Source organism: Lemur catta, chromosome 10 (assembly GCF_020740605.2).
Source record: "Lemur catta isolate mLemCat1 chromosome 10, mLemCat1.pri, whole genome shotgun sequence".
NCBI classification, from domain to species: Eukaryota; Metazoa; Chordata; class Mammalia; order Primates; family Lemuridae; genus Lemur; species Lemur catta.
In genome coordinates, this window is record NC_059137.1 from 7,144,665 (window position 1) to 7,157,121 (window position 12,457).

Sequence of the window (12,457 nt, forward strand, 5' to 3'; positions counted from 1 at the left end):
GCATTTCTAAAATCCTTTCGTTGCTATAGAAATCCCTGAGAAATCACAGTTGGGAGCAGCCCTTTACAATGGAAAAAAAAAAAGAATCTGCATCACAGCACCACAAAGGCTCCACCTGAGCAAGTCCCCTGCTTGGGCCCAGCTTGCTGACTGGACCCTACCAATCCAGGGAGGCAGTCCAGCGAGGCCTTGATGAAATTAACCAACCTAAAAGGACCTCTTTGTCGCCCCAGTGAAGTAGAATGAGTCAATTCTATACCAAGTGCTTTGGTCAGGCAATAATAGACTTTTCTTTCCTGCAGATCAGCTGATGTCAGTAGGTGGGAGCTCTGCCAAGCCACGGCTGGCTGTTTCTGGGGAGCCGGGCATCCGAAAGTCACCAATGCGTTCCCACTGCAGGTGGCATTCAGAATTTTCATTTGCATGATTATAGGAGATGCCAAAATAGATTATGGTTTAATAAATTTGCCCACTCTCATTCTGGTAGAGAACTGTTTCTAGTTTATCTACACGAGTTCCAGGGTTTTTTTGCTCCTAAAAGGGTCATTTCCAAAGACTACATTAAACACAGGAAAATTCTATCACCAAGAAGGACTGCCACACAAAGGTGCTACAACCTCTCACCCAAAACTGTCAGAGAGTTACTGGAATTTCTTGGACGCTGCCTGTGCACACCACATTCCTTCCGTGACTGAGGCTGCATGCTGCAAGAACCCCGCCCCTGCTCTGGCAATATGCAGCATACTGATAAGGCAGAATCCACGGAGAATGTTCCAGGCTATTCCCAGCCATATGGGATTAACACCTTTGGGAGCTCAAGAAAGGAAAAATCTGGGAAATGTGCCATTAAAGAACAAACTCCAACCACACCAGCCTATCTGTTCCACTAACTGCCTAAAAACCACAACGAAGGTGACTTCCTAGAAGTGCAATCAACTGACTGCTTATCTCAGAGCAGCCAACTGACTCTGATTTTGCCAATCAAGTCTGTGCACAGGGAGACTGAAGGAGGAGAAACAAAGTGCTAAATATCTGCCTACATGTTTAAGGACAGCTTCCCATTTAAAGTAACTGAAGAAAAAGGTCATATTTTTGCAAATATTATTAGGGAAGACTGAAGGTGTAGGCTATTTATAAATGCTGCAATGCAGCAGTCAAAATATTAGCTGCATCATTCACCAAGTAATGTGAATTGATCTCAGGGAGATAAAACAGGAATTAAAACTATGTACTCTATTGTAATAAATAAAAAGGACTTGTTAGCATTCTTATACTACTGCCAGGTATCTAGGAAGGACGAGGGGGGTCTAAACATATGAATCTTGGCTAGAGATTTCTAATTTAATCCAAAGATACAACATGTCTCAGAATGACTCCTCATATCCAACACAAACTTACACACACTATCAACTGAAAATGGATTCCTACAAGAGACTAGACATGAATATTCTTTTCTTGACAAATGCCAAGAGACAGCTGTCTGAGGCAGTTCTTGGTACTTAGGGAATTTTTAAATGCCCCACTATACAAGGGGACATATCTGTCTTTGGGGAGTGGGTAGAGGCAGTGGGTGGGAACCACACTGTGTTAAGCAACACAAAAGACTGCAGATACAAACATTTTCAAACCAAAGGTCAAATGCTTTGGACTCTGCAAAGTTGGCCCTTACAGTGAGTGGTTTAGGACACCCTCACATGGATTGTAGAGAGTGGAAGAATTCAGCAATCAGATCCTCTATAGAACCCCAAAAGAGAAAAAAAATTATAGTGAAGCTGAAAAGAGTCTCTATTAAAAACAAAGTATTGGGACTGATATTCTTTCAGTAAGCTGCCTGTGCTGGAGGTAAGAAGCATTTGGAATACTACAAAATGAATTCTGATTTTCAGGATGGACACCAGATACATTGTCTTGCAAGAAAAGGATTTTTAGGAACTAACAGGATGAACAAAGCATTTGGCTTTATGGAAACATTCATAAACATCACCCAAAGCAAAAGATCAGAGAAACCATTCATCAGTTTGGTTTTGTTGCTTAGTCAGAGCACAAATGTGCAGAACCGACAATGCTTTCTTTCCATGGCTTAGAAAGCCAGCCTATTACCAAATTTTAGATTTGCAAAGCAAGAGAACTATATCCATGGATGTGGAAGGGCTTCCCTGATAATAAACCACCAAAGAATTGGTTAGCACCCATAAAATTATATACCAGTTGATTCCCAGATCAAACAAAATGAACTCAAAACCAGTTTAGCTGCGGATTTTAGTGGCATATCTGATGGTAAGCAGAGAGGTAAATAATACAAAAAGTAAGACTTTTAACACCATGAATAAAAACAACAAATTTTTTGCTTAAACCACATTCCAATCAGGATTGTGGATCCACATGTCAGCCTTCAAATTGATTAATTCATTTCAACTCATTAGTGCAACTCTACAGAGGTGAGCAAGGACTTAGCTTTAAGAAAGCAAAAGATTCATACTGCATTGCATCAAAATCCAGAAATGCAAAGCAACATTGAAAAAACTTACTTCTGAATGCTTCCCAAATACTATCTTGCTGCTACTTACCTTTTAACCTGTAAAATTCAGATGAAAGGTATTTAAGTGCAACATATTGTTCCTATGATTCAAAATAGTAAAAGATTATAATGTGGCCCATTTTTATAAACCTCGTTTAAATAATTAACTGATCTGATTTATAAAAGGGCCTATCTTGGATTTATCACCTATAATCACTAGAAATTTCCAAAATTTATATTTCTCATTTTGGGATATTAACTTTAAGTATTTTTTTTTCTCTTTGAAAAAGGTCTGATTTAGGAAACACTCAAAAACTATAAACAAATAAAGGCAGCTTTTTTTTAAACATGAAAATGTAAGCTCCATTTCACTACAGGCATTGTGGCAGAAGAAATAAGTCAATGGAACAGGAAACAAACCCAAGTTCACAATATTTGTCAAATTTTAAAAATACTATTTTTACTATATCTTTTCAGATTATATTTTCCAAACACCTAGGACAATCTGTTTAGTCCCTTGGTTTGTAAAAACCAAGTAGGCATCAATAAAAAATCGGCAAACACTAGTCATGCAAACACCAGTCTGGTGATAAGAAATTAAGATATTCATGCCTTAAAGAGAAAGAGAGGAAGGTAAAAAACAGGAGGCTTTGGAAATTTTAGAGTAAATTTACTAAGACTTCTGATAACATAACACCAAAAAAAATCCCAAACAAATCCTAACCAATCTGCTTAACAGAAAGGCCATGCAGGCAGGGTTTTTTTCCAATCTCTTTGACATGAATGTGTCTTCACTGCAAGCCAGGCAAAACCAAAGAGGCGACACATTTTCTGCATGCTAGTCAAATACCTGGAGTCTGCGTTTACGAAACGATGACAACATGATGGTGGAATGTGGAGTCTAAAGCGGGAGGGGAAGAGCAAGATAACAAGCTTCTAAGGGCAAACTGAACAAAACCATTTCAAATAAAATGAATACATTTAATGTACTTAATGAACACACTTGTAAAAAGCCAATTCCAGATATTTTCTCAGTGCTTTCCCTTTATTCTTTTTTTTTTTTTTTTTTTTGAGACAGAGTCTTGCTCTGTTGCCCCGGGTAGAGTGCAATGGCAGTCATCATAGCTCACTGCAACCTCAAACTCCTGGGCTCAAGCAATCCTCCTGTCTCAGCCTCCCAAGTAGCTGGGACTACAGGTATGCACCAAGCCTAGCTAATTTTCCTGTTTTTAGTAGAGACAGGGTCTCACTCTTGCTCAGGCTGATCTCAAACTCCTGAGCTCATGCGATCCTCCCGCCTTGGCCTCCCAGAGTGCTGGGATTACAGGCTTGAGCACCTCAGCCAGCTTTCTCTTTATTCCATATAGTGTCTACATCCCACTGGTGATTTAAAATGTGGAAAGAGAACCAAGGCTTCTAGGTCTTGGCAGTTACTATCTATCTAGATGAGCTGCCTTGGCCAAGTCACACCCTTTTGGGCCTCAGTTTCCCCACTTGTCAAAGTAGTAATACGGAATATATTTTTAAAAATTAAACATGCCCTCCCGCATCCACATTCTGATAAATTGAGAATCCTGGGACTAGATGATTCCTAAATCCCCTTCTATTCAGCAATAAAAGAGCATGATCTCATGAAATCATCAGAAACAAGAACTCAAGCCACAAAGATCTGATTAGGGCCTAGTTTGCTGGTATACTTACTTTACAAAATACTATTTCCTGTTCAAAACTGGTACAAGAGGAATATGCAAAAAAGGTGGAAGGGAGGTGATGGTTCACAGCACAGTTGCTCCAGTCAACTGCCCCAAGTGATCAGCTATGCGGTCCTCGGTCCTCGTCCGCATTCCTGGAGTCAGCATTTGCTACCAGAGCCTTGCATTCCTCTACTGTACGGCCACAGCTGACAGTGCTGCAGAGGCCCCCGGTGCATAACTAGTAGAGTCCTCCCACAGCCCACAGAGGATTGATTACAAAGGGAGACCAGCCTCGGCCCACTGTGTCCGGTCCTTAGTGCAGGTTCAGCAATGACAGGACACGGGAGACTATTCCCGAGATCCACTTCTTAGGATATGCCGTCAGCCCCACCCTTTAGGATGAAGGCAGGTAAGGAAAAGTAGAGAAAATTCTAACCCAAGGAACCAAAAGATATACTTAAAACAGCTCTCCCCACTTTAACCTCTTCATCAGGTTGCTTGACAGGCTTACTATGGAGCCTGTGACATATCAGATTTCTCCAAATAGATGACTACAAAACACCACGCCAAACCAAAAGCATATCAGAGAAGTTACTAAGCTGATGGTTCACCACGAGCACTGCTTCGCACTTGTCCAGCACAGAGCAACTCCTCCTTTCCAGTCTCTCCATCTAGGTCCCTGGATAACAGTTAACACACTTTGAGGGTCCCTTTGAGTAATTATTGGCCCAGTTACCAAAAAAGGCTCACTGTTAATTTCCTCCACAGAGGCCCTTACTGCAGCACTATTTTTTCCCTTGCAGCATATTTTTTAAACTTTGACTTCAATTTGACCTTTCAAAAAGCTAAGACATTAGCTGCAGTGAAAGGGAAAATAAGTGACTGGTTTAAGGAGTCGGAGTCTTGGCTCAGTAGCTTCATACAGCTGAGCGTTCCTGCTGCTATTCCTAAGATTTTCTGTTTCCTGGCTGCAAGACTCCCCCACCCTTCCATCTTTGATACATTCTGCTTTACTTATGTCCAATTGCTATGACGACGCAATTTCTCAACACATTATGAAAATACTTCATATGGTCTCTCTTTTATTCTTCACAGACAGCCATGATGTGAAGTTTTTCTAAAATACCATGATGAAGACAGAACAAAGGGCCTAAGTATTTTAGGATCTATTATATAAAAGAGATCTGACAAGGTGTTAAGCAATCCAAGCATCATCTCAACCCACCGTTCCGGGCTATTCAGGATTTTCAACATATGCAACCCTTAACTTTAACAAGCCCCTTGTTTAAAATATATTTTATTCTGGTACATGAAAAGACTTTTAAAAGCAATTTTCTTTGGAAACCATCTAATCAAATTCGCAGGGACGGCTTTCAAACAAAAGACTGCTCTATCATTCAACACTATCATGGTTGTAGAATTTTTCATAAATATACTTACTGTCCTCGACTCGAAAGACCCATTCTGGGGCGGGGGGTGGGGAGAACTCTTAAGCTATTAAGTTATCTAATTTGGGTCTCATACCAAGCAGGCACCGCATCTACCTATTATTTACAAGCAAATCACAATTGGGGAGGAAAGAAATGTTTATTACAAGGAAAGAAAAGAAGACGGCCAGTCTCAGACCCTTCTGCGTCTAGAGAGAGGGCCAAGATTCGCCACACAGGATGCAATTAAGGTCAAAGAGCCCTTTACTCTATGCTCTGGGCTCTTCCTCCTTCAAGGGTGCGCCGGCATTGCCTGTAGAGAACGAGCTGCAGAAGTCGATCCCCGCCGAGGGAAGGGACCGGGGGCGGTGCGGGGAGCGCTCTGCAGGGAAGGAGAAGGCGAAGATCCCGACGAGGGAGCCCCCACCCACCTGCCGCAGCCCAAACGGCCAGGGCGGGGCCGCAGCCAGGCCGGGAGGTGGCGGGGAGGGACCCGGCGGCCTCGCGGCCCCCTCCCCCCGTCAATGACATTCCAGTGGCCGGCGCCCAGCCTCGGCCGGGCGGCTTCTCGCAGCCCCCGCGCCACAAAGGCGGTGGCGGCCTGCTCGCCCGGCTCCTCGGCCGACAGGACTGAGCGGCGAGGCCCGCCCGGCTCACCTGTCCGCGCGCCGGCCCCGCCCCGCCTCAGGGACTGCCCGGCTCCCGCCCAGGGTCTACTGCCCAGGGGCCCCGCTCCCGCCCAGAGCTCTCCTGCTACGCGTCTCACCGGCTCCTGGGGGTGAGGGACGAGGGTGCGCCTGGCCGATGGGTGCCGAGGAACTGACGCGACTCCTCCGGCTCCGCAGCGGGTAGTGGCGGCGACGCGCGCGCCCCGCCGCTTTTATAGGCGGCTACGCGCGCTCCCGCGGCCGGCGGGCGCGAGCGCGGGGAAAGCGCCCTGGCGTTGCACGAGGGGCGGGGGAGCGCGCTGGCGGAGCGGAGGGGGCGGGGCTCCCGTCCGCAGACCGCCCGACTGCGAGGGCGGAAAGGGCCGAGCAGTCCCGGAAGGAGCCGAAGCGGCGATGCGGGGGAAGAGGCGAGCCAGGAGAGGGCTGCAGGAGGATGGGGAAATAGGGCGCGCGCAAGGGTTATGGGGAGATGGTGCAGTGGGGTCACTGCCTCCGCCCTGGCAGGCTGACACGCTCCAGCCGCACCTCCCTCCCCGCAGTCCGTGCCCTCCAATCCTGCCCCTCCCTCCCGCCCTATGGAGAGTCGTCTTCACCGCACCCCTCCGCCCCTGGGAGCCCTTCCAAGACTGCGGCGAAGGGCGGGGCAGGGGCCATCGCTGCAGAGGGGCCGGGGATGCTGCGCGCCCTGGCCGGAAAAAAGCCCAGTCCCAAAGGGTGAGATCACCCTCGTGCTTCTCTTCCTGCCCACTTTCCCGAGGAGGAGGCTGGCGCTGGGGACCCAAGTCATCCTACTCTGGTGGGGGCTGGGGTGCGGCAAGTGAGGATGATCTGGGGCCCTGGGTTAGAGGACATGGGAAGAGGAAAGGCTAAATCCGGATCAGAAAAAATAAAGTCAACTAATTTGGGACATAAGTCTGGCATCCCAGTATTTGGAGAGTTAATAATTTCTTATATTCTTGAAGCAAAAGCTTTCTCACAGGTCGCTAGTAATGAGATACATTAGTCATATTTTGTAAACAAGACATTAAGGTTCTTTCTGCCACAATTAATTGAGCTTTCTTCGTGTACTAGGCAATATGCTAAGCATTTCATGTGTTACCTTTAGTTTTTTTAATCTTTGCAATAATTTTATGAGGTAGACATTATTTCCCCGTTTTACAAATAAGCACCCTGACATACCGGTTAAGGTCTCTTGTTCCAGCCCAGGCAGCTACCAGTGGAAGAGCTAGGATTTGAATCTAAGCAGTCAGAACCTTCTCTTTGAAACTGTATATATTGCCTTCAAGTAGGAAAGGGAGGCATTTTGATGCAGGTGGATGCTAGGTCCTGAGAAGATTAAAAATAAGATTCCCCAAATCTCTGTTCCCTACAGTCCTCACAGCTTAAGCGTCTGGCTCTACACGCTGCAGCCAGAGCCCTTGGTTAGGAAGGCCTTTTCCTGTCCCCATTCTGGTGACAGCTGGGCCGCAGCCATTGGGAGTAACACCCAGATCATTCCTGTGCAGTCAGGCAGACCGAGAGAGCTCTGCAGCTCCGGAAGGCCGCAGCCTCCTGGTTACCAAGCACCCTCCTCTTTAAATAATTATAAAAGCATTGGCCACTGCACCAGAACTTTGGCCCAGGCCCAGCCCTGAGCTTCCTGGTCCTCTGCAGTTTGGCTGCTTCTCCTATGCCTGGGACCTGCAATCTGATTTCTAAGCCGCCCTGGCTGTAGCTATGATACTGAGGAAAAATATCCCTATTCCCTCACTGCATTGGAGTAGAGAGAAAAGAAAAGAAGTGGCCACACCCCAGTAGCTGCTTTATAGAATCCGGAGGAAAAATGTAGGAGCCTGAGAGGCATTTCCTGCAATCTTCTATGTAGAGAAAACAGGGCTGGGTAACTCCTCCCTGGGGTGTGCATTTCTGAGAACAGCTAATGGCAGCCATGGCCTCTTCTCCAGCCAGTAGCAGCAAAATGTTTAGTCAGACATTCAGCTCTTGGTACAGGATGGCTAACACAATCACAGCTCTCCAGAATTTCCCAGACCTTCTGCTCCAGCAAAGACTGCATCTCAGGGCCATGATCAGGAGCTATTAAAAAGGGAGGGTTTTTCTTTGAAATGACCCTGGCCCCATAGTGAAATGGCGGTTTTGGTGCTTTTGCTAGATGCAAAAGAAACTGGACATCTAAGAGAGAGCCCTGTATTGATACAGAAACTAAAATCTTATTTGTTGATCCTTTGATCTGAGACATGGCCAAGAAACAGTATCCCCAGCCCTTTCCACCTCCTACTCACTCACCCACCCTGTTCTGTACTTGGCACTGGAAATGAGCCATTTAAAAAGCCATTCTTCACATTTTCTATTGTCTGCCTACCTCACCTCCCACCAATCTCACCATATGCCTAAAACTCTACTAAATGTGGGGAGCAGGGGAAAAACAACAGAAAAGCACAGGATGGTGTAGTGGCTTTGTAACCAATCAACTCCATCTTCTTAGTCACACCTCTCCCGGCCTTCTGAAAAACAGAGGGTAGGACTGAATTCCAAACTCCTTTTTCTAGTTCCAGCAGACCTCTGAAGGTTTGATACGCCTTCCAAGTTGTTCAAAAGGTCAACTGTTGGGTAGCCAGGTCTGGTGGCTCACTCCTCCCCAGCTACTTGGAAGGATCCCTTGAGCCCAGGACTTTGAGACCAGCCTGGGCAACATAGCGAGACTGCAACTAAAAAAAAAATTTTTTTCCTAAAAAAAAAGGGTGGGAGGATTGCTTTTTTCCTAAAAAAGGTCAACTTTTGGGAAACATGAATTACAGTGTTGTTTTCACATGTTCCGGCCATGGAAAGTCACTTGCCCACTCTCCCTGAGAGAGATCCCTCTATCCCCCCATCTCTACCCCTTCCAAAGTTAACAGGCAAGCACTTCCACTACTCTTCCTCCCTATAAAGGAGCTGATTGAGAAGAGTCATGCTGATTCTGCAGTGTCAGAGTTGGCAAGAAATAGTGTAGATCTTCAAAACACAATGACTGAATGAACCTAAATGAAATAAGCCAGACACAGAAGGACAAATATTGTATGATTCCACTTATATGAGAGCCCTAGAATTGTCAGATTCATAGAGACAGAAAGTAGGGCAGTTGTTACCAGGGGCTAGGGGGAGGGGGGGATGATGGGGAGTTATTGTTTAATGGGTACAGTTTCCATCTGGAATGATGAAAAAGTTCTGGAAATGACTGGTGGTGATGGTTGCACAACATTGTGAATGTACTTAATGTCACAGAACTGTACACTTAAAAATAGTTAAACTACTTGGTGGCTCGGGCCTGTAATCCTAGCACTCTGGGAGGCAGAGGCCAGTGGATCGTTTGAGCTCAGGAGTTCGAGACCCCCATCTCTACTAAAAATAGAAAGAAATTAGCTGGACAATTAAAAATATATAGAAAAAATTAGCTGGGCATGGTGGCACATGCCTGTAGTCCCAGCTACTTGGGAGGCTGAGGCAGGAGGATTGCTTGAGCCCAGGAGTTTGAGGTTGCTGTGAGCTAGGCTGACGCCACAGCACTCTAGCCTGGGCAACAGGGTGAGACTCTTGTCTCAAAAAAAAAAAAAGTCTTCAAGATACAGCTACCCTCTGCTGGAAAATTGTCCTTTTAACTATGAAAATCGATGATACTAGGAGGTAAATTGTGCCTACCAGGGTTGTGCAGCTCACGTTTTACACAGCCATTAAGTGGGGCCCTAATGGAGTTCTAGGATCCTCTCTGTCACAGCATTTTTGCTTTATGTGCTATATCTCTTGGGGTTCCATGTAAGATTATGTATGAGAACATTCCTCTGTCAAAAATGAAATGTGGGCCTGGCACGGTAGCTCACACCCCTAATCCCAGCACTCTGGGAGGCCAAGGTGGTAGGATTATTTGAGGCCAGGAGTTCGAGACCAGCCTGGGCAATATAATGAGACGCTGTCTCTACAAAAATAAAAAAATAAGAACAAAACTAAAAAAAGCAAAATGAAATCATTAGGCAACAAAAGTCACTAGGCAACATGATCTTTAAGGAAAGTCGCTTCCACTTTGAATTCATACCACTCCATAGAAAATACCTCTTACAATATTTGAACATTCTTCCTCTAGGCATGGGTGGCTGTCTTGCCTGTGTTCTTTGATGCTGGTATTCCTAATGGATTCTCGATGGTAAACCAAGAAAGGCGAGCACTGGAGAGGCCAGGTTTTTGATACTCACAGGTGGAGATAATGACTGCTTGCCGAGAGATGCGGCTCTTGATCTCACGTAGCGTTGGATTCCTCACCGCAGATACTAAGGACTTCGTTCGGTTTCCAATTCCAGTGCTCGTCTGCTTGCTTCCTTTCAAGCTTGACCTCACTGCTCAAGCTAACTGCCCATATTTTTGTTACATCATTGTCCTATAGCATCTTAAAGCAAATTTGATGCTGAATTGAAAATTCCAGTGGGACAGAAACTCTACACACCCCTCGTATAGAAGAATGGAGTTCTGAGAATTTCCCACTCAGGTGCTGGGAGCTTTCCCCTCCTTCTCAAGCTTCCCATGATGACAGCAGTGACATAATTGTGGACATCTAGTTCAGTGCCAGTGCCAGCCTTGAAGACTTTTTGAAATCTGCATGAAGCCTCCGTGTTGACTGCCTATAGGGCTGAGCCCCATCCACTCAATACCCCCATCCTCAAGTTGGTGCTTTCCAAACTGTTCCCTGTCACGGTACATAGCAAATCATGCCATTTGTAACGCACAGGTAAAGAGAGGAAGTGCAATGGCAACTGGGTCTGGGGAGGGTGTCTGGCAGCCCCACAGGCTAAGGAGGCGAGCATACCAAGACATGCCAGCTGGGAAGCAGTGCCCTAAGGAACTGCCAAGCGAGCATAATTGGAAAACTACAGTGACAAGTCCAATTCTTTTGTTTTGCAGGTGGGGCTACTGAGGTTCAGAGAGGGTGAATGACCTATTTAAGGCCACAAAACCTAAAAGTGAATTGAGCCCAGAACTCCTGACTCCATCCCCAATGTTCACTCCACTGCCTAATTTAAAAAAATTTTAACATGTCCATATCTCTTGCTAGATAAAATAGGGTCAGTTAATGGTACATAATTCTAAATAAGGAGTAACAGAAAGAGAAGCAATTTTTCCAAGGTGAAGGTCAAAAAGAAAAAAAAAGGAAGATACACATACCACTTTATACCTAGACTGTGTACTATCATGCCCCTAAGGACGTACATAGTCAAGGTACAGCACATTGATCATAATGAACCAACTAGACATCAGCTTTGGGTTTTTTAAAAATTAATCTTTATTACTTATTTTTTAGCACCATAGTCAACAATTCATAGACTGGGTCACTTCAAGCCACTTAAGAGTACCAGTAAACGCTCCCCCACAAGACATTTGGCACAGAGGAACAGATGGATGGCTGCTGCCTCGGCAGTGTAGACAAGAACGAGTCCACAAAGCAGATCTCAACTCTTAATAGGCAAGCTCTGGATTTTGGCAGTGGCCTTAGGCAAATTTATCATCATTCATTACTCAGAACATATATAAAAAATTATAAAGCAGTTCTCAATTTCTTCCTAACATCTTTATTTAACCCCAACTAATTGGTTACGGATGCTCAGCTCATGTGTAATGTTGTAAGCGCCATCTCAGCCCAACTGAATTCAAACTGAAAATCAAAAAAAAGGCACCTGCCCCAGTCCATGCATCTCTAGCCATGCAGGGAACAAATTCCAAATTAAGACGACAAAGAGTGTGCCTTAGGCCAATGTTACGTGTGTTTCCAGTCCTAATCCCAGACACTAAGCTATCCCTGATGCCACCTGGAGCTTCACCTATGTGTTCGTGGCACATTTCCTTTGGATTTAGAATTTTCACAAGCTGAGAAAGACAAAACAACCATAATCCAGACTAGCATAAGGGTTTGGCCTCAACTACTAAAAGATACTTTAGAGGGGACATTATGAGTCTTTACTTTTTCTGGGAATTCATCTGAACAGGGGTGGGGTGGACAGGTGGTGAAAATGGTGAGCTCACTGTAGTTCAGAGAAAAATAGTTAAGGTGTTACCAATTTGCTGAGATACTAGAGCCACAAGAAATAAAGGATGAGACTTGGTGCTTGGTGTTAAACACCTTTTCTCATT

The 12,457-nt window shown here is 45.2% G+C and overlaps 1 protein-coding gene across 8 annotated transcripts in view; it reads right to left on the minus strand.

Moving 5' to 3' along the window:
- SPTAN1 (spectrin alpha, non-erythrocytic 1) overlaps positions 1 to 6,510 on the minus strand; it is a 62,782-nt gene extending 56,272 nt beyond the window's left edge. For 5 of the 8 annotated variants that reach the window (XM_045563276.1, XM_045563275.1, XM_045563279.1 and 2 more), the window contains exon 1: positions 6,406 to 6,510. The gene's annotated coding sequence lies outside the window, so the exon portion shown is untranslated. The remainder of the gene's footprint in view (positions 1 to 6,405) is intronic. The other 3 variants (XM_045563281.1, XM_045563280.1, XM_045563278.1) reach the window with 1 other exon arrangement.
- Between the last annotated feature and the right edge of the window lie 5,947 nt (positions 6,511 to 12,457).